The 19992-nt window shown below is 38.7% G+C and overlaps 2 non-coding genes across 2 annotated transcripts; both read right to left on the bottom strand.

Moving 5' to 3' along the window:
* Positions 1 to 2386: 2386 nt before the first annotated feature.
* On the bottom strand, positions 2387 to 2494 carry LOC112753408 (small nucleolar RNA R71). Its single transcript, XR_003177796.1, has one exon. It is a non-coding gene; the product is annotated as a small nucleolar RNA R71 (small nucleolar RNA).
* A 9019-nt stretch (positions 2495 to 11513) lies between these two features.
* Positions 11514 to 11620, bottom strand: LOC112752160 (small nucleolar RNA R71). The gene has a single exon (XR_003176608.1). It is a non-coding gene; the product is annotated as a small nucleolar RNA R71 (small nucleolar RNA).
* Between the last annotated feature and the right edge of the window lie 8372 nt (positions 11621 to 19992).

Below are 19992 nucleotides of genomic sequence, written 5' to 3'. Positions count from 1 at the left end.
TTGTGACAAAGTGTGATTCACGTTTGAGAGCTCCAAGTCTTTGGCGCCATTGTTGATGATCACAATTTCGTGCACCAAGTTTTTGGCGCCGTTGCCGGGGATTATTCGAGTTTGGACAACTGACGGTTCATCTTGTTGCTTAGATTAGGTAATTTTATTTTATGTTTAAGCTTTTTACTTTTTATTTTCAAAAATTTTTTTTCAAAAGTACAAAAAAATTTTCTATTTTGTTCTTCAGAGTTTTTAAGAATGAATTCTAGAGTTTCATGATGATTTGTTGAAGTCTGGCTGGCTGTGAAGCCATGTCTAATCTTTTGGACCGAGGTTTCAACTTATCATCACAAGAACTTGTTGATTTCTATCAATTTCGCTGTTGTGAGCAATGATCTGCTAAAGCTTGGCTGGCCATCGGCCATGTCTAGTGTTTTGGACCGGAGCTTTCTTTGAAAGCTTGGCTGGCTAGTAAGCCATGTCTAATTCCTGGACCGGAGTCTTAGACTAGCATTGCAATGATTCCTGTAATTCTTATTAAAAATTTTGAATCCCTTTATTTTCTTTTCCACTCAATTTTCAAAAAATGACAAAAATTTTTTTTATAAAACCATAAAAATAAAAAATATTTTATGTTTCTTGTTTGAGTCTAGTATCAATTTTAAGTTTGGTGTCAATTGTATGTCTTTATTCTTCTTGCATTTTTCGAATATATGCATTATGTTCTTCATTGATCTTCAAGTTGTTCTTGATGATTTGATCTTTAATTTCTCTTATTTTGTGTCTTTTGTTGTTTCTTATATGCATTTTCAAATTGTTATAGTCCTTAGTATGCAAACTTCTAAGTTTGGTGTCTTGCATGCATTGTTTATTTGATCTTAGTTGCATTTTTATTATTTCTCATCATTAAAAATTCAAAAAAAAATTTCAAAATTATGTCTTTTCAAGTCAATAATACAGAGAATTGAAGATTCAGAACATGCAGCAGAGGAATTACACAGAAAAAGCTGGGCGTTCAAAACGCCCAGTGAAGAAGGAAAACTGGCATTTAAACGCCAGCCAGGGTACCTGGCTGGGCGTTAAATGCCCAAAAGAGTAGCATTTTGGGCGTTTAACGCCAGGATGACATAATAGGGAAGATTTTGTTTTTAATTCAAATTTTTTTCAAGTTTTCATAAGTTTTCAAAATCAAATCTTTTTTTTTGAAATCATATCTTTTCAATCATATCTTTTCAAAATAAATTTCTTTCCATTTTTTTTACTATTTTCGAAAATACTTGCTAACAATTAATGATTTGATTCAAAAATTTCAAGTATGTTGCTTTCTTGTTAAGAAAGGTTTAATATCTGAATCATATCTTTTAAATTTCTTGTTAGCCAAGTCATTAATTTTAAAATCAAATCTTTTTAAATTGTTTTTCAATTATATCCTTTCAATCATATCTTTTTAAAACCATATCTTTTCAATCATATCTTCTTAATCACATCTTTTTCAAAATAATTTTCAATCATATCTTTTTTATTTCTAATTTTAAAAATCTTTTTTAAAAATCACTTAATTTCTTTCCCAACTTTAATTCTCGAAAATCATCAATCAAATTTTCAAAATTTCTTTTAATTATTTCAAATTATTTTACTTTAATTTCAAAAATTCTTCCCCTCTTCTCACATCCTTCTATTTAAAGGACTAACACTCCTCCACTATCAACAATTCGAACTATATCCCTCTTGATAAGTTCGAATTCTTCTCTTTCTACCTTCTCCTTCTATTCTTCTATTCCTCTGACACTTCAAGGAATCTCTATACTGTAACATAGAGGATTCCATACTTTCTTGTTCACTTCTCTTTCTTATGAGCAGGAGCAAGGACAAAAGCATTCTTGTTGAGGCTGATCCTGAACCTGAAAGGACCTTGAAGAGAAAGCTAAGAGAAGCTAAAGTACAACTCTCTATAGAGGACCTAACAGAGCTTTTCAAACAAGAAGAAGACATGGCAGCCGAAAACAACAACAATGCCAACAATGCAAGGAAGGTGCTTGGTGACTTTACTGCACCTACTCCCGACTTCTGTGGGAGAAGCATCTCAATCCCTGCCATTGGAGCAAACAACTTTGAGCTTAAGCCTCAATTAGTTTCTCTGATGCAACAGAATTGCAAGTTTCATGGACTTCCAATGGAAGATCCTCATCAGTTATTAGCTGAATTCCTGCAAATCTGTGACACTGTCAAGACCAATGGGGTTGATCCCGAGGTCTACAAGCTTATGCTCTTTCCTTTTGCTATAAGAGACAGAGCTAGAACATGGTTGGATTCACAACCTAAAGAAAGCCTGAACTCTTGGGAAAAGCTAGTTAATGCCTTCTTGGCAAAGTTCTTTCCACCTCAAAAATTGAGTAAGCTTAGAGTGGAAGTCCAAACCTTCAGATAGAAGGAAGGTGAATCCCTCTATGAAGCTTGGGAAAGATACAAGCAATTAATCAGAAGGTGCCCTTCTGACATGCTTTCAGAATGGAGCATCATATGTATCTTCTATGATGGTCTGTCTGAACTGTCCAAGATGTCATTGGACAGCTCTGCTGGAGGATCTCTTCATCTAAAGAAGACGCCTACAGAAGCTCAGGAACTCATTGAGATGGTTGCAAATAACCAATTCATGTACACTTCTGAAAGGAACCCTGTGAATAATGGGACAAATCAGAAGAAAGGAGTTCTTGAGATTGATACTCTGAATGCCATACTGGCTCAGAATAAAATATTGACTCAGCAGGTCAATATGATTTCTCAAAGTCTGTCTGGAATGCAAGCTGCACCAGGCAGTACTAAGGAAGCTTCATCTGAAGAAGAAGCTTATGATCCTGAGAACCCAGCAATGGAAGAGGTGAATTACATGGGAGAACCCTATGGAAACACCTATAATTCTTCATGGAGAAATCATTCAAATCTCTCATGGAAGGACCAATAGAGGCCTTGGTGGAAGAAATAGGTTTAGCAATAGCAAACCTTTTCCATCATCTTCTCAGCAACAGATAGAGAATTCTAAGCAGAGCCACTCTAAATTAGCATCTGTAGTCTCTGATCTAATTAAAACCACTCAAAGTTTCATGACTGAAACGAGGTCCTCCATTAGAAATTTGGAGGCACAAGTGGGTCTGAGTAAGAAAGTTACTGAACTCCCTCCTAGTACTCTTCTAAGCAATACAGAAGAGAATCCAAAAGGAGAGTGCGAGGCCATCACCATGACCCACACGGCCGAATCTGGAGAGGAGAAAGAGGCAGTGATCTCCACTAAGGAAGATCTCACTGGACGTCCACTGGCCTCCAAGGAGTTCCCTCATGAGAAACCATGGGAATCTGAGGCTTACACTGAGACCATAGAGATTCCATTGAATTTACTTCTGCCATTCATGAGCTCTAATGAGTATTCTTCCTCTGAAGAGGATGAAGATGTTACTGAAGAGCAAGTTGCTAAATACCTTGGAGCAATCATGAAACTAAATGCCAAGTTATTTGGTAATGAGACTTGGGAGGATGAACTCTCCCTTCCTCGCCAAAGAACTGGATGACTTGACTAGGCAGAGATTATCCCAAAAGAGACAAAATCTTGGAAAGTTCTCAATACCTTGCACCATAAGCACCATGACCTTTGAAAAGGCTCTGTGTGACCTAGGGTCAAGCAAAAACCTCATGCCTCTCTCTGTAATAGAGGAACTAGGAATTTTTGAGGTGCAAGCTGCAAGAATCTCATTAGAGATGGCAGACAATTCAAGAAAACAAGCTTATGGACTTGTAGAGGATGTCTTGGTAAAGGTTGAAGACCATTACATCCCTGCTGATTTCATAATCTTAGAGACTGGGAAGTGTATGGATGAATCCATCATCCTTGGCAGACCCTTCCTAGCTACAGCAAAAGCTGTGATTGATGTTGACAGAGGAGAATTGGTCCTTCAAGTGAATGAGGACTCCCTTGTGTTTAAGGCTCAAGGATCTCTCTCTGTAACCATGGAGAGGAAGCATGAAAAGCTTCTCTCAATACAAAGTCAAACAAAGCCCCCATATTCAAACTCTAAGTTTGGTGTTGGGAGGCCACAACCAAACTCTAAGTTTGGTGTTGAGAGGCCATCATCATGCTCTGAGTATCTGTGAGGCTCCATGAGAGCCCACTGTCAAGCTACTGACATTAAAGAAGCACTTGTTGGGAGGCAACCCAATTTTACTTATCTATGTTAAATTTCTATTGTTATTTTATGTTTTCTGTAGGTTGATGATCATATGAAGTCACAAAAACAATTGAAAAAGTGAAAACAAACTAAAAAATAGAATGAAAAATAGTACACCCTGGAGGAGAAAGCTACTGGCATTTAAGCGCCAGTAAGGGCAGCAGAATGGGCGTTAAACGCCCAGTCTGGCATCATTCTGGGTGTTTAACGCCAGAAAGGGGGCACAGAGCTGGCGTTTAACGCCAGAAAAGGGCAAGAAGCTGGCGTTAAATGCCAGAAATGGGCAGCAACCTAGCGTTTAATGCCAGGATTGGCAGAAAAGGGCATTTTGCACGCCACTTGGTGCAGGGATGAAAAATCCTTGACACCTCAGGATCTGTGGACCCCACAGGATCCCCACCTACCCCACCTCTCTCTCTCTTCTTCATCCATTCACCAATCATGTCAATACCTCTTCCCCAAAACCCTTCACCTATCAAATCCTACCCTCTTCTCTATAAACCCATCTTCACTCCCTCATTTTCACACAACATCAACACTACTTCTCCCCCTTGGCCGAAACACCAACCCACCTCCATCTCCTCCATTTCTTCTTCTTCTACTCCTTTTCTTTCTTCTTTTGCTCGAGGACAAGAAAACCTTCTAAGTTTGGTGTGGTAAAAGCGTTGCTTTTTGTTTTTCCATAACCATTTATGGCACCTAAGGCCGGAGAAACCTCTAGAAAGAGGAAAGGAAAGGCAAAAGCTTCCACCTCCGAGTCATGGGAGATGGAGAGATTCATCTCAAGGGTGCATCAAGACCACGTCTATGAAGTCGTGGCCAAGAAGAAGGTGATCCCCGAGGTCCCTTTCAAACTCAAAAAGGGTGAATATCCGGAGATCCGACATGAGATTCAAAGAAAAGGTTGGGAAGTTCTCACCAACCCCATTCAACAAGTCGGGATCTTAATGGTTCAAGAGTTCTATGCCAATGCATGGATCACCAAGAACCATGATCAAAGTGTGAACCCGGACCCCAAGAATTGGCTTACAATGGTCCGAGAGAAATGCTTAGATTTTAGTCCGGAGATGCACACCCCTACACTAGAAGGGTCAACTTTGATCAAAGGTTGGACCAAATCCTCATAGACATTTGTGAAGAGGGCGCTCAATGGAAAAGAGATTCAAGAGGAAAGCCGGTTCAACTAAGAAGGCATGACCTCAAACCCGTGGCTAGGGGATGGTTGGAGTTCATCCAACGCTCAATCATTCCCACTAGCAACCGGTCTGAAGTTACTATAGACTGGGCTATCATGATCCATAGCATCATGATTAGAGAGGAAGTAGAAGTTCATGAGGTTATATCCCAAGAACTTTACAAGGTGGCGGACAAGTCCTCTACTTTGGCAAGGTTAGCCTTCCCTCATCTCATCTGTCACCTTTTCAATTCGGCTGGAATTGACATAGAGGAAGACATCCTCATTGATGAGGACAAGCCCATCACTAAGAAAAGGATGGAGCAAACAAGAGATCCCACTCATGGACAAGAGCATGAGGAAAATCCTCATCATGAAATCCCTGAGATGCCTCAAGGGATGCATTTTCCTCCACAAAACTATTGGGAACAAATCAACACCTCCCTAGGAGAATTGAGTTCCAATATGGGACAACTAAGGGTGGAGCACCAAGAGCATTCCATCCTCCTCCATGAAATTAGAGAAGACCAAAGAGTTATGACTTATGAGAGAGGAGCAACAAAGGCAAGGAAGAGACATTGAGGAGCTCAAGCACTCCATAAGATCTTCAAGAGGAAGAACAAGTCGCCATCACTAAGGTGGACCCGTTCTTTAATTTCCTTGTTCTTTATTTCCTGTTTTTCGAATTTTTATGCTTCATGTTTATTTATGTTTGTGTCTTTATTACATGATCACTAGTGTCTAAGTGTCTATGACTTAAAGCTCTGAAAATGAGTCCATCACCTTTCTTAAATGGCAAATATTTTTAATTGAAAAAGAAAAAGAAGTGCATGAATTTCGTATTTTAAAACAGTTTAGTTATTTTGATGTGGTGGCAATACTTTTGTCTTTCTCAATGAATGCTTGAACAGTGCATATTTTTTTAAATTTTTTGTTTATGAATGCTAAAACTGTTGGCTCTTGAAAGAATGATGGAAAAAGGAGAAATGTTATTTGATGATCTGAAAAATCATAAAATTGATTCTTGAAGCAAGAAAAAGCAGTGAAAAGCTTGCAAAAAAAATATATGTGCGAAAAAAATGAAAAAAAAAAAGAAAGAAAAAGCAAGCAGAAAAAGCCAATAGCCCTTAAAACCAAAAGGCAAGGGTAAAATAAAAAGGATCCAAGGCTTTGAGCATCAGTGGATAGGAGGGCCCACAGGAATAAAATCTTGGTCTAAGCGGCTAAACCAAATTGTCCCTAACCATGTGCTTGTCGCGTGAAGGTGTCAAGTGAAAACTTGAGACTAAGCGGTTAAAGTCGTGGTCCAAAAGCAAAAAGAGTGTGCTTAAGAGCTCTGGACACCTCTAATTGGGGACTCTAGCAAAGCTGAGTCACAATCTGAAAAGGTTCACCCAGTTATATGTCTGTGGCATTTATGTATCCAGTGGTAATACTGGAAAACAAAATGCTTTGGGTCACAGCCAAGACTCATAAAGTAGCTGTGTTCAAGAATCAACATACTTAACTAGGAGAATTAATAACACTATTTGAATTCTGAGTTCCTATAGATGCCAATCATTCTGAACTTCAAAGGATAAAGTGAGATGCCAAAACTGTTCAGAAGCAAAAAGCTAAAAGCCCCGCTCATCTAATTAAGACTGATCTTCATAGATGTTTTTGGAATTCATTGTATATTATCTTCTTTTTATCTTATTTGACTTTTAGTTGCTTGGGGACAAGCAACAATTTAAGTTTCGTGTTGTGATGAGCGGATAATTTATACGCTTTTTGGCATTGTTTTTAGTATATTTTTAATATATTTTAGTTAGTTTTTATTATGTTTTTATTAGTTTTTAAATAAAAATCACATTTCTGGACTTTACTATGAGTTTGTGTATTTTTCAATGATTTTAGGTATTTTCATGCTGAAATTGAGGGACCTGAGCAAAAATCTGATTTAGAGGCTGAAAAAGGACTGCAGATGCTGTTGGATTCTGACCTCCCTGCACTCGAAGTGAATTTTCTGGAGCTACAGAAGCCCAATCGGCGCGCTCTTAATTGTGTTGGAAAGTAGACATTCTGGGATTTCCAGCAATATATAATAGTCCATACTTTTCCCGAGATTTGATGGCCCAAACAGGCGTTCCAAGTCAGCTTAAGAATTCTGGCGTCAAAACGCCAAAATTGGCACAAAAGCTGGAGTTAAACACCCAAACTGGCACAAAAGCTGGTGTTTAACTCCAAGAAAAGTCTCTACACATGGAAGCTTCAATGCTCAGCCCAAGCACACACCAAGTGGGCCCGGAAGAATATTTCTGTATTAATTACTTATTTCTGTAAACCATAGGCTACTAGTTCTCTATAAATAGGACCTTTTACTATTGTATTTTCATATCTTTGAATCATGTTTTGATGATTGAACCCTCTTTGGGAGGCTGGCCATTCAGCCATGCCTAGACCTTGTTCTTATGTATTTTCAACGGTGGAGTTTCTACACACCATAGATTAAGGTGTGGAGCTCTGCTGTTCTTCATGAATTAATACAATTACTATTATTCTTCTATTCAATTCACGCCTACTTCTTCTCTATGATATTCATTCGTTCTTCAACTTGATGAATGTGATGATCCGTGACACTCATAATCATTCTCACCTATGAACATGTGCTTGACAACCACCTCTGTTCTATAAGCAATGGCTTGAATGCGTATCTCCTGGGTTTCTAATCTAAGATTGGAACCTTCGTGGTATAGGCTAGAATTATTGGCGGTCATTCTTGAGATCCGAAAAGTCTAAACCTTGTCTGTGGTATTCCGAGTAGGATCTGGGAAGGGATGACTGTGACGAGCTTCAAACTCGCGATTGTTGGGCGTGTGACAGACGCAAAAGGATCAATGGATCCTATTCCAACATGATCGAGAACCGACAAATGATTAGCCGTGCGGTGACAGCGCATTTGGAACATTTTCACTGAGAGGACGGGAAGTAGCTGATGCTAGGGCATTTTGGCCAGTTTCACTGACCTTTTCTTTATGGTTTTAAGGTAGTTTCATGCATTTTCTTAGGAAATAAGCAAGTTTTGGGTAAATAATCACTTACATCTTGATTCAAGCAAACATTGTGAATTTTACATGATTTCATGAGAATTATGCATGAATTAAAGGACAAATTGAATGATGCAAGTCTCATAACTTGTATCAGAGCTTTGATGCACTTTATTGCTTGATTTCAGGATAAAGAAAGCAAGGAAGAACCACGTTAGCAGCCACGTTAGTCTAGCTAACGTGACCACTAACGTGGAATGAAGACTAGCTTACAACGTTAATGAGAAAAGTGATTGCCAATAACGCCTTCGTGAGACATCATAGCCCACGTTAGTTGCCACGTTAACTATGTTAATGTGGAAGCTAACGTGGAAGAGAAGTAGAACTCCAACGTTAGGGGTAAAAGTAAGTGCCACTAACGTTCCAAAAGGGGCAATTGGCCACGTTAAGAGCCACGTTAACTTAGTTAACGTGAGCTCTAACGTGGAAGAAGAAGATGATGCCAACGTTAGTGACACTCACCTTTGTCACTAACGTTGGACTAAGCTCATATTGGCTACGTTAAAAGCCACGTTAACCTAGTTAACGTGGACTCTAACGTGGAGGGAGCAAGAATCACCAACGTTAGTGACACTCACCTTTGTCACTAACGTTGGATTGAGCCACTATGAGCCACGTTAGTTGCCACGTTAATAACATTAATGTGGAAGCTAACATGGAGAAGAGGGATGATGAGCCAACGTTAGTGACACTCACCTTTGTCACTAACGTTGGAGATGGCTATCAATACCACATTAGAAGTCACGTTAACTTAGTTAACGTGAACTCTAACATGGGAAGTAGGGGCGTTCTGAAGCATTAGTGACAAAGGTAAGTGTCACTAACGCTCTCGAAGATTTGGCAAGCCTACGTTAAAGGCCACGTTAACTATTCTAACGTGAACTCTAACGTAGGGAGAAAGGGGTACTCTCAACGTTATTGAAAAAGGTAAACCCCAGTAACGTTTGCGAAGGGCCAAGGGTCAACGTTAGTAGTCACGTTAGTGCCACTAATGTTGAAGTTAACGTGGACCACTTTGGGTTAGAAACGTTAGTGAAAAAGGTGATTGTCACTAACGTTCTCAACCCCACATTTTCACTTAACGTTAACACCACTAACGCCCTAAGCTAAAGTCCCTGCCTACTTCACACTTTCTCTGCAAGTAAAGCTGAGCCCACTGAAGAAGATAACTGCTTCAACTCAAGATCCAAAGGCCCACATCCAAGACTTGAAGAATCAACTAGAAGATCAGAAGAGTAGTATATATAGGAGTAGCTTTGAACTAGAGAAGGGGGCTTTTGGGCCTTATTAGAATTACTCTCTGTATTTTACTTTCTCTGTACTTCTAGTTTAACTTTCAAAATGTACTCTCCATCTTTGCTTTCCATTCCCAGAGCTATGAACAACTAAACCCCTTTCATTGGGTTAGGGAGCTCTGTTGTAATTTGATGGATCAATAACAGTTTTCATTATTCTTCTTCTTTCTTTTCTCTTGATTTTACTAGAAAGCTATCAATCTTCATCCAATTGAGTAGTTATCTTGGAAAAGAAGCTATTCATGCTTGGATCTCTTCTGAACCTTGGAAAAGGAATGAAGAGATCATGCTAGAAATGCTTTCTCATGTTGGACCAAGTTAGGGTTTGGGCGGATATGGTGACATATAATTCTTCCAATACTTTGATTTGGAAATACATGTGGTATAATCAGTGACCACACTTCATCTTTTCTCATGAGCAATTAGACCAAGGAATTGGCTATTGATCTGATTTGAGAGATTGAATTACCAAGGAATTGGAATTCAATCACTTAAGATTGCCAAGGAGATCAATGAATGCATTGATTGAGGAAGAATGCAACATCTCCTAAGCCCAATGAATTCCCCATTTCTGATCTTACCCATTCTCTTTACTTATTGCCATTTACTTTCATGCTAAACTCCCCTTCCCCATTTAAGATTCTGCAATTTACTTCCCGTCATTTATTTTCTGCTATTTACTTTCCCGCCATTTAATTTCCTACAATTCTCAACTCACTTTCTGCTTAGCTCAACTAGAACATTCTTCCAATTAAAGTTGCTTGACCAATCAATCCCTGTGGGATTCGACCTCACTCTACTGTGAGTTTTTACTTGACGACAATTCGGTATACTTGCCGAAGGAAATTTGTTGAGAGACAAGTTTCCGTGCATCAAGTTTATGGCACCGTTGCCGGGGATTGATTTTGTATCAACAATGATTAAATTGGTAGATAACTAGATTGAGCATTTGTTTTTTTTATTTTGTTTTATTTAAGTTCATTTGAGTAATTTACTTTCTGTTTAGCTATTTTCTTCCCTTTCCCCTACCCATTTTCTTAGTTGTTTGCAATTCAGTCACTAACCCACTAACTGTTTGATATATTGCATCACTCACACTAACAGCATTACTGTAGAAATTACTGTCTGTATCTATCTCTCTTGCTTTTGCTTTGTTGGTTGTATGACAGGTAGAAGAAGCGGGGCTTCAACTTTCTTTGATTCTGAACCTGAGAGGATCTTCCTTAGATTAAGGAGTGAAGCAAGAGGAAAGAGAGTAGTTGGTGCTGAGGAAGAGGAAGAGTACTTTGAACCAGACATGGAGGAGAATATGGAGAACCATCATGAAGAAGAGGCTCACAACCATGGCAGAGAAGGTCCAGCGCATCAGGCTGGACAAGAGAGAAGAGTTCTGGGTTCCTACATCAACCCAAACCCAGAAAACTGTGGAAGTAGCATACAAAGGCCAACCATACATGCCAACAACTTTGAACTAAAGCCACAGCTCATCACCCTTGTTCAGAACAATTGTTCATTCGGAGGAAGTGTCCAAGAAGACCCTAATCAACATCTAACCACCTTCCTGAGGATATGTGACACTGTAAAGTCTAATGGTGTTCATCCTGACACCTATAGACTACTTCTGTTTCCCTTCTCACTCAAGGACAAAGCATCTAAATGGCTGGAATCCTTTCCAAAGGAGAGTTTAGCAACCTGGGAAGATGTGGTGAACAAGTTCTTGGCAAGATTCTATCCTCCTCAACGGATCAACAGGTTGAGAGCTGAGGTACAAACATTCAGGCAGCAAGATGGTGAGACTCTATGTGAAGCATGGGAGAGGTTTAAAGACTTGACAAGAAGATGCCCGCCAGATATGTTCAATGAATGGGTGCAGTTGCACATCTTCTATGAAGGCCTTTCGTATGAATTAAAGAAGGCAGTAGACCACTCATCCGGGGGATCTCTAAACAAGAAAAAGACCATTGAAGAAGCCATAGATGTCATTGAGATTGTAGCAGAGAATGACTACTTCTATGCTTCTGAAAGAGGCAATACTAGAGGAGTGATGGAGCTGAATAATGTGGATACACTGCTAGCTCAAAACAAGATGATTACCAAGCAATTAGCTGACCTCACCAAGAAGATGGAGAGGAATCAAGTAGCAGCAATCACCACTTCAGCAGCAACCCAAGAAGGAGTGAATGAAGAAGCAGAGGGTGATCAGGAACAAGCCAACTACATTGGGAGTTCACCTAGGCAAAACCATGACCCATACTCCAAAACATATAATTCTGGTTGGAGAAACCACCCAAACTTTGGGTGGGGAAATCAACAAGACCAAGGCCAAGATCAGAGACGCCACAACCCCAACAACAATGCAATTCACCAACACTCCACACAGAGGTCATACCAACACCCACCCAATAACACTTCTCAACATCCATACCAAAGTCAAAATGGCCCTTCTCATCCTTCCAATCTCAACTCTCCATTATCAGAAGAAAGACTATCAAGGATTGAGACTCTACTTGAAGGCATATGCAAGGAGATTCAAGATAACAAGGTGTTCAAAAAGGAGGTGCGAGCCAATATCAAGAATCAGGGAAAAACCATCAAGAGGCTGGAAATTCAAGTGGGATACCTATCTGAGAAGATTCCCAAACTTACCGATAGCTTCCCAAGTGACACAGAGAAAAATCCGAGAGGTGAAGCAAAGAAAGTCAGATGGGAAGATTGTAAGATGGTTACTATAAGTGATAAGGAGACTGAGGAAGAGCCAAACAAACCATCAGAACAACCTGAAGATACATCAGCAGGAAAGCAGGAAGAGAATTATCAAGAAACCACAATTACACAGAAGGAGCTGCTGAGACTCTATGCACCTTTTCCCCAATTACTCAATGGTGGTGTAGAGAATAGAATATACTCAAGGTTTCTTGACATATTTGCATCTCTCCATATAACCATACCATTCATCAAGGCCCTCTAACAAATGCCCTCATACATTAGGTACATGAAGGAGCTGCTGACCAGAAAAAGCTCACTCAAGGGAGGACAAACCATAGTGATGAATAAGGAGTGCAGTGCTCTCATTCAACCAGAGCTGCCTACAAAAAGGAAGGACCCAGGGATTTTTCACATCCCCTGTGCCATAGGAGAAACAATGTTTGATAAAGGACTCTGTGATCTGGGAGCCAGCATCAACTTAATGCCTTTATCCCTTATGAAGAGGCTGCAAATCAATGAGCTGATGCCCACAGACGTAGTCATCAGGTTGGCAGACAAAACTCAAAAACAAGCAATAGGAGTGGTTGAAAACATGCTGGTGAAGGTTGGGAACTACTTCCTTCCCACAGACTTTGTCATACTGGAAATGGAAGAAAGTTATCTTCACCCAATCATATTGGGAAGACCATTCTTAGCTACAGCTAGAGCGCTCATAGATGTGGAGTGAGGAGAGCTGATACTGAGGGTACATGATGAATAACTCACCTTCAATGTCTTCAAACCTTCACAAGAAGCAAGTCAAGAAGGCAAGGAACTAAGGACAGAGCATGATAGAGCAATGGTGGGAGAAACAAGCATTGAGGCACAAGCTGTACACTCAGGAATTCCTTTGGGTGATGAACAAAATAATCAGCAGATGTCACAGCTAAAGGAAACTCAAGTGGAGCCAAAACCACCAGAATCATATGGGACCAGCAACAAAATTCCCCTAGGAAAAAAGACCACAAAGAGCAGGATAACAGCAAGAGAAACAAAGAAGAAGATACCAAGGAGATGGAGGAACAAAAAGATCCCTACAGAAGATTTCTCTCCAAGGGATAAAGTGATCTCAGCATACTTCCTAGATATCCCACCTCATCTCCCCACCATCCCATCTCAGTTACCTAAGGTTTTCACCATCAAAAAAGTTCTCTCCTTAGAACATGTAGAGATCATTGATGAAGCCAATGGAGACAGGTTTACTGCAAGGGGGGAAGATTTGAAGCATTACCAACCACCCTGACAAAGGAAGAACGTCAAGCTAGTGACGCTAAAGAAGCGCTTCATGGAAGGCAACCCATGTTTTACATGCTTTTAAAGTAGTTAATAAAGCAAGGTTCATGGATCGCAATTCAACTTTGACATATCCTTGAATAAATCCTTTTATGCAACATATAGTGAAGAACAAGTTTGGTGTTCAAGGCACACTAAGATGACATGAATGCAGCTCATAGCATGTCACTCTTAGCACCTTGAACAAATCATCTTACACCACATTGCCAGAAACTAAGTTTGGTGTCACCAAGGTTGCATACATGGAAATTTAATTAGTCAGTTGGTTTGTATTTGTGAATAGCACTTAGTAGTTGACAACAAAAATTTTAAAAAGTAGTTACTCTTTCTTGTCTTTTAAAGTTTATCGCCACTTCCCACAATTTTATTTTTTCTTTTATTTTGTAGGAGGATTAATGGGACAATTGAAGGGTTCGGCTACCACAAAAGGAGAGGACTGTACATGTGTCTCCAGGGGAATCGCATTGGAAATTGTTGCCATGCAACATTGGAAGGAGAGCAAGCTTGGAAACTGAACCAACCCCATCATAAAGTTGATGATCCTTGTGCTCATCCCATGCAAAACCCCATCTGTCCATCACACAACCACCCCATCAATCCACACCCTTCATTCACTCATCACTTTCCTATATAAGTGATCCCTAGTCCGTATTTCCCTTCACATTCCAGCAACCATTTCTTCAAACTTCTCACTCTCGAAGTACAACTCTCCAAGCTACACCCTATCCAAACCCAACCGAATTCCACCACTCATCACTCACCTCAACACCTTCACTTTTCAAAAATCATTCATGGCATCATTAAGCTCCAAGAGGCAAAAGAGAAAGGAACCGGTTGAGAGCAGCCCTTTTGTGAAGGAAAGTTTAAAACTGCATTCCATGAATGTGAATTTGAACGGATAAAGCTTAAGAAGATATTGCGTGAGTTAACATTCCAATTCAACGAAGATGAATGCCCACAGATTCGAGAGAAGATTGAACAAAGGGGTTGGCAAAGGCTCACGAACCCAGAAGCAAAGATAAATGCAAACCTCATCAAAGAATTCTATGCAAATGTGGTCAGAGAAGACAAAACCAAGGCCCCCACCTTCAAAAGTTACGTGAGAGGAACAGAGGTAGACTTCAACTCCAATGCCATAACAAGGGTTCTTCAGCTGAAATCACCACATTTTGATGAGCCCAGTTATCACGTGAGAATAAGTAACGGCCCCGACAATGATGAACTTAAAGAAATTATGAATGATATGTGTGTTATAGGATCTGACTGGGAAAGGTATTCAGATAGAAGACCTCAGTTCATCAGGAGAGGAGACCTCATCCCGGAAGCCAAGGGATGGTTTGAACTTGTGAGGAGATCTATCCTCCCAGCTGCAAACAATTCTGAGGTCAACGTTACTCGAGCTACTATGGTACACTGCTTAGTAAAGGGTGGAGGCATCAATATGAACGAAATTATTTCTGAGGGGATTCAAGAATCAGCTGAGAAGAATGATCCAGGTGGGGTGAGCTCCAAAATCAAAGACCAATGAACCTCAATTATAACATCCCCAGCATCACAAACAAGCACAACCACACCCCTATTAACAACACCCATTACACACTACCACAATACACATACTTCCAACCCTATCACAGTTCACAATTCTCCTAAAACAACTTCCATCAACCAGCTCATTTCACACAACCTCGACCAACTCCATGCTCTCAAAGAATCTCTAACCTAGAGAAAATAATGGAGAAAATCATAGAAAATCAAACCCTGGCAGTCAAGAACCAAGAAGTAGCATTCAGAAACTTTGAAAGACAAATGGGGCAAATAGCTGAACACTTTTCAGAACTGAGTAAGAAGAGAGCAAATACTTCCCTAGAGCCACTGAAGATAACCCAAAAGACAACGAAAAAGTTACAAAGTGGGAGAAGTAGAAAGAAATCATAGAGGAAAGTGAAAAGGCTATAGAAAAAGAAGCCATTATTCAGGAAAAACACCACAGAGAAATTCCACAAGAGGAGATAGAGGAAAGGAAGCTCACAGTGAGAGGAGAAAATCTAAGGTAACATGATTTTCAGCTTCCATGATCAAAGAATGAAGGATGTCAAGCTAGTGACAATAAAAGAGAGCTTGTTGGGAGGCAACCCAACCTAAGATAATCTCTTTTCATAGCTTTTTCAATAAAAAAAAAGGGTTGAGTAGTTGATGAGCGGATAATTTATACGCTTTTTGGCACTGCTTTTAGTATGTTTTTAGTAGAATCTAGTTACTTTTAGGGATGTTTTCATTAGTTTTTATGTTAAATTCACATTTATGGACTTTACTATGAGTTTGTGTATTTTTCTGTGATTTCAGGTATTTTCTGGCTGAAATTGAGGGACTTGAGCAAAAATCAGATTCAGAGGTAGAAGAAGGACTGCTGATGCTGTTGGATTCTGACCTCCCTGCACTCAAAGTGGATTTTCTGGAGCTTTAAAACTCAAAATGGCGTGCTTCCAATTGCGTTGGAAAGTAGACATCCAGGGCTTTCCAGCAATATATAATAGTCCATATTTTGAACGAGTTTAGATGACATAAAAGGGCGTTGAACGCAAGTTCTACGCTGTAGTCTGGAGTTAAACGCCAGAAACAAGTCACAAACCAGAGTTGAACGCCAGAAATACGTTACAACCTGGCGTTCAACTCCAGAAAGAGCCTCTGCACGTGGAACATTCAAGCTCAGCCCAAGCACACACCAAGTGGGCCCCAGAAGTGGATTTATGCATCAATTACTTACTTCTGTAAACCCTAGTAGCTAGTTTATTATAAATAGGACTTTTTACTATTATATTAGAGATCTTTGAACATCTTTGAACATCTTTTGATCATCTTTGGATGCCTGGTTCTTAGATCAGAGGGGCTGGCCATTCGGCCATGCCTGGACCTTTCACTTATGTATTTTCAACGGTAGAGTTTCTACACTCCATAGATTAAGGTGTGGAGCTTTGCTGTTCCTCAAAGATTAATGCAAAGTACTACTGTTTTCTATTCAATTCAACTTATTCCGCTTCTAAGATATTCATTCGCACTTCAACCTGAATGTGATGAACGTGACAATCATCATCATTCCCCATGAACGCGTGCCTGACAACCACTTCCGTTCTACCTTCGATTGAATGATTATCTCTTAGATCTCTTAATCAGAATCTTCGTGGTGTAAGCTAGATTGATGGCGGCATTCATGAGAATCCGGAAAGTCTAAACCTTGTCTGTGGTATTCCGAGTAGGATTTTGGGATTGAATGACCGTGACGAGCTTCAAACTCGCGATTGCTGGGCGTAGTGACAGACGCAAAAGGAGGGTGAATCCTATTCCAGCATGATCAGGAACCTCAGATGATTAGCCGTGCTGTGACAGAGCATTTGGAGCATTTTCACAAGAGGAGGGGATGTAACCACTGACAACGGTGATGCCCTTGCATAAAGCGAGCCATGGAATGGAGTAAGACTGATTGGATGAAGACAGCAGGAAAGTAGAGGTTCAGAGGAACGAAAGCATCTCTATACGCTTATCTGAAATTCTCACCAATGAATTACATAAGTGTTTCTATCCTTATTTTCTGTTTAATTAGTATTATTTTCGAAAACTCCATAACTATTTTATATCTGCCTGACTGAGATTTACAAGGTGACCATAGCTTGCTTCATACCAACAATCTCCGTGTGATCGACCCTTACTCATGTAAGGTTTATTACTTGGACGACCCAGTGCACTTGCTGGTTAGTTGTATCGAAGTTGTGACAAATTATGAATTGAGATTAGAGCACCAAGTTCTTGGAGCCATTACTAGAGATCACAATTTCGTGCACCAAGTTTTTAGCGCCGTTGCCTGGGATTGTTCGAGTTTGGACAACTGATGGTTCATCTTGTTGCTCAGATTAGGTAACTTTCTTTTCGTTTTCTTTTCAAAAACTTTTCAAAAAAAAAATTCTTTCAAAAATTTCTCCCTTGTTTTCGAAAAAATTTTTAAAAATAAATGTTTTAAAAAAATATTTTTCTTCAGAATTTTTAAGAATGAATTCTAGTGTTTCATGCAGCATGTTGAAGCCTGGATGGCTGTAGGGCATGTTAGGCGTGTCATGTCTGAGTTACATACTAAAGCTTGGCTGGCTATCAAGCCATGCCTGACCCTTTGATTGGAGCTTTAGACTAAAGAGCATAAGATTCCTGGAATTGATATTAAAAATTTTGGAATCCTTATTTTTCTTTTTCAAAATGATTCTCGAAAAAAAAATTAAAAGAAAATACAAAAAAAAATTAAAAAAATCATAAAAATCAAAAATATTTTTTGTGTTTCTTGTTTGAGTCATGTGTCATGTTATAAGTTTGGTGTCAATTGCATATTCATATTGCATTTTTCGAAAATTGCATTCATGCATGTGTTCTTCATGATCTTCAAGTTGTTCTTGGTAAGTCTTCTTGTTTGATCTTGATGTTTTCTTGTTTTGCATCTTTTCTTGTTTTTCATGTGCATTTTTGCATTCATAGTGTCTAAACATGAAAGATTTCTAAGTTTGGTGTCTTGCATGTTTTCTTTGCATAAAAAAATTTTTTTTTTCAAAAATAAGTCTTGATGTTCATCATGACATTCAAAGTGTTATTGGTGTTCATCTTGACATTCATAGTGTTCTTGCATTCATCACATACTTTGATCCATAATTTCCATGCATTGAGCATTTTTAGTGTTTTTCTCTCTCATCATAAAAATTCAAAAAAATATCTTTCCCTTTTTCTCTCTTAAAATTTCGAAAATTTGATTTGACTTTTTCAAAAATTTTTAAAATCTAGTTGTTTTTATGAGTCAAATCAAATTTTCAATTTAAAAATCTTATCTTTTTCAAAATCTTTTTCAAAAATCAAATCTTTTTCATTTTTCTTAGTTATTTTCGAAAATTATAAAAATATTTTTCAAAAATCTTTTTCTTATCTTTATCTCCATATTTTCGAAAATAACATCATCAATTAATGTTTTGATTCAAAAATTTCAAGTTTGTTACTTGCTTGTTAAGAAAGATTCAAACTTTAAGTTCTACTATCATATCTTGTGATTTCTTGTGAATCAAGTCATTAATTGTGATTTTAAAAATAAAATCTTTTTCAAAAACTAATTTCAATCATATCTTTTCAAAAATATCTTCTTATCTTATCTTTTTCAAAAATTTGATTTCAAAATATCTTTTCTAACTTCCTAACTTCTTATCTTTTCAAAATTTGTTTCAACTAACTAACTTTTGTTTGTTTCTTATCTTTTTCAAAACTACCTAACTAACTCTCTCTCTCTCTCTCTCTCTAATTTTCGAAAATATCTTCCCTCTTTTTCAAAATTTCTTTTTAATTAACTAATTATTTTAATTTTTGATTTTAATTTTCGAAAATTACTAACCTTTTTCAAAAACAATTTTCGAAAATCACTAACTCTTTTTCAAAAATTATTTTTGAAAATTCTCTCTCTCTTATCTCCTTCTATTTATTTATTCATCTATTAACACTTCATCTCACCCAAATTCGAACCCCCTCTTCCATCTGTGTTCGAATTTTTTCTTCTTCTTTTCTTCTACTCACACAGGGACCTCTATACTGTGGTAAAAAGGATTCCTATTATTATTATTTTTTTGTTCCCTCTTTTTCATATGAGCAGGAGCAAGGACAAGAATATTCTTGTTGAAGCAGATCCAGAACCTGAAAGGACTCTGAAGAGAAAACTAAGAGAAGCTAAATTACAACAATCCAGAGAGAACCTTTCAGAAATTTTCAAACAGAAAGAGGAGATGGCAGCCAAAAATAATAATAATGCAAGGAGAATGCTTGGTGACTTTACTACACCTAATTCCAATTTACATGGAAGAAGCATCTCCATTCCTGCCATTGGAGCAAACAACTTTGAGCTGAAACCTCAGCTAGTTTCTCTGATGCAACAGAACTGCAAGTTTAATGGACTTCCATCTGAAGATCCTTTTCAGTTCCTAACTGAATTCTTGCAGATATGTGATACTGTTAAGACTAATGGAGTAGATCCTGAAGTCTACAGACTCATGTTTTTCCCTTTTTCTATAAGAGACAGAGCTAGAGTGTGGTTAGATTCTCAACCCAGAGATAGCCTGAACTCTTGGGACAAGCTGGTCACGGCTTTCTTAGCCAAGTTCTTTCCTCCTCAAAAGCTAAGC

The sequence above is a fragment of the Arachis hypogaea genome, chromosome 15 (genome assembly GCF_003086295.3).
Source record: "Arachis hypogaea cultivar Tifrunner chromosome 15, arahy.Tifrunner.gnm2.J5K5, whole genome shotgun sequence".
NCBI lineage: Eukaryota > Viridiplantae > Streptophyta > Magnoliopsida > Fabales > Fabaceae > Arachis > Arachis hypogaea.
The sequence above is the reverse complement of the archived record's forward strand: the minus strand, read 5'-3'. Positions and strand labels throughout refer to the sequence as shown.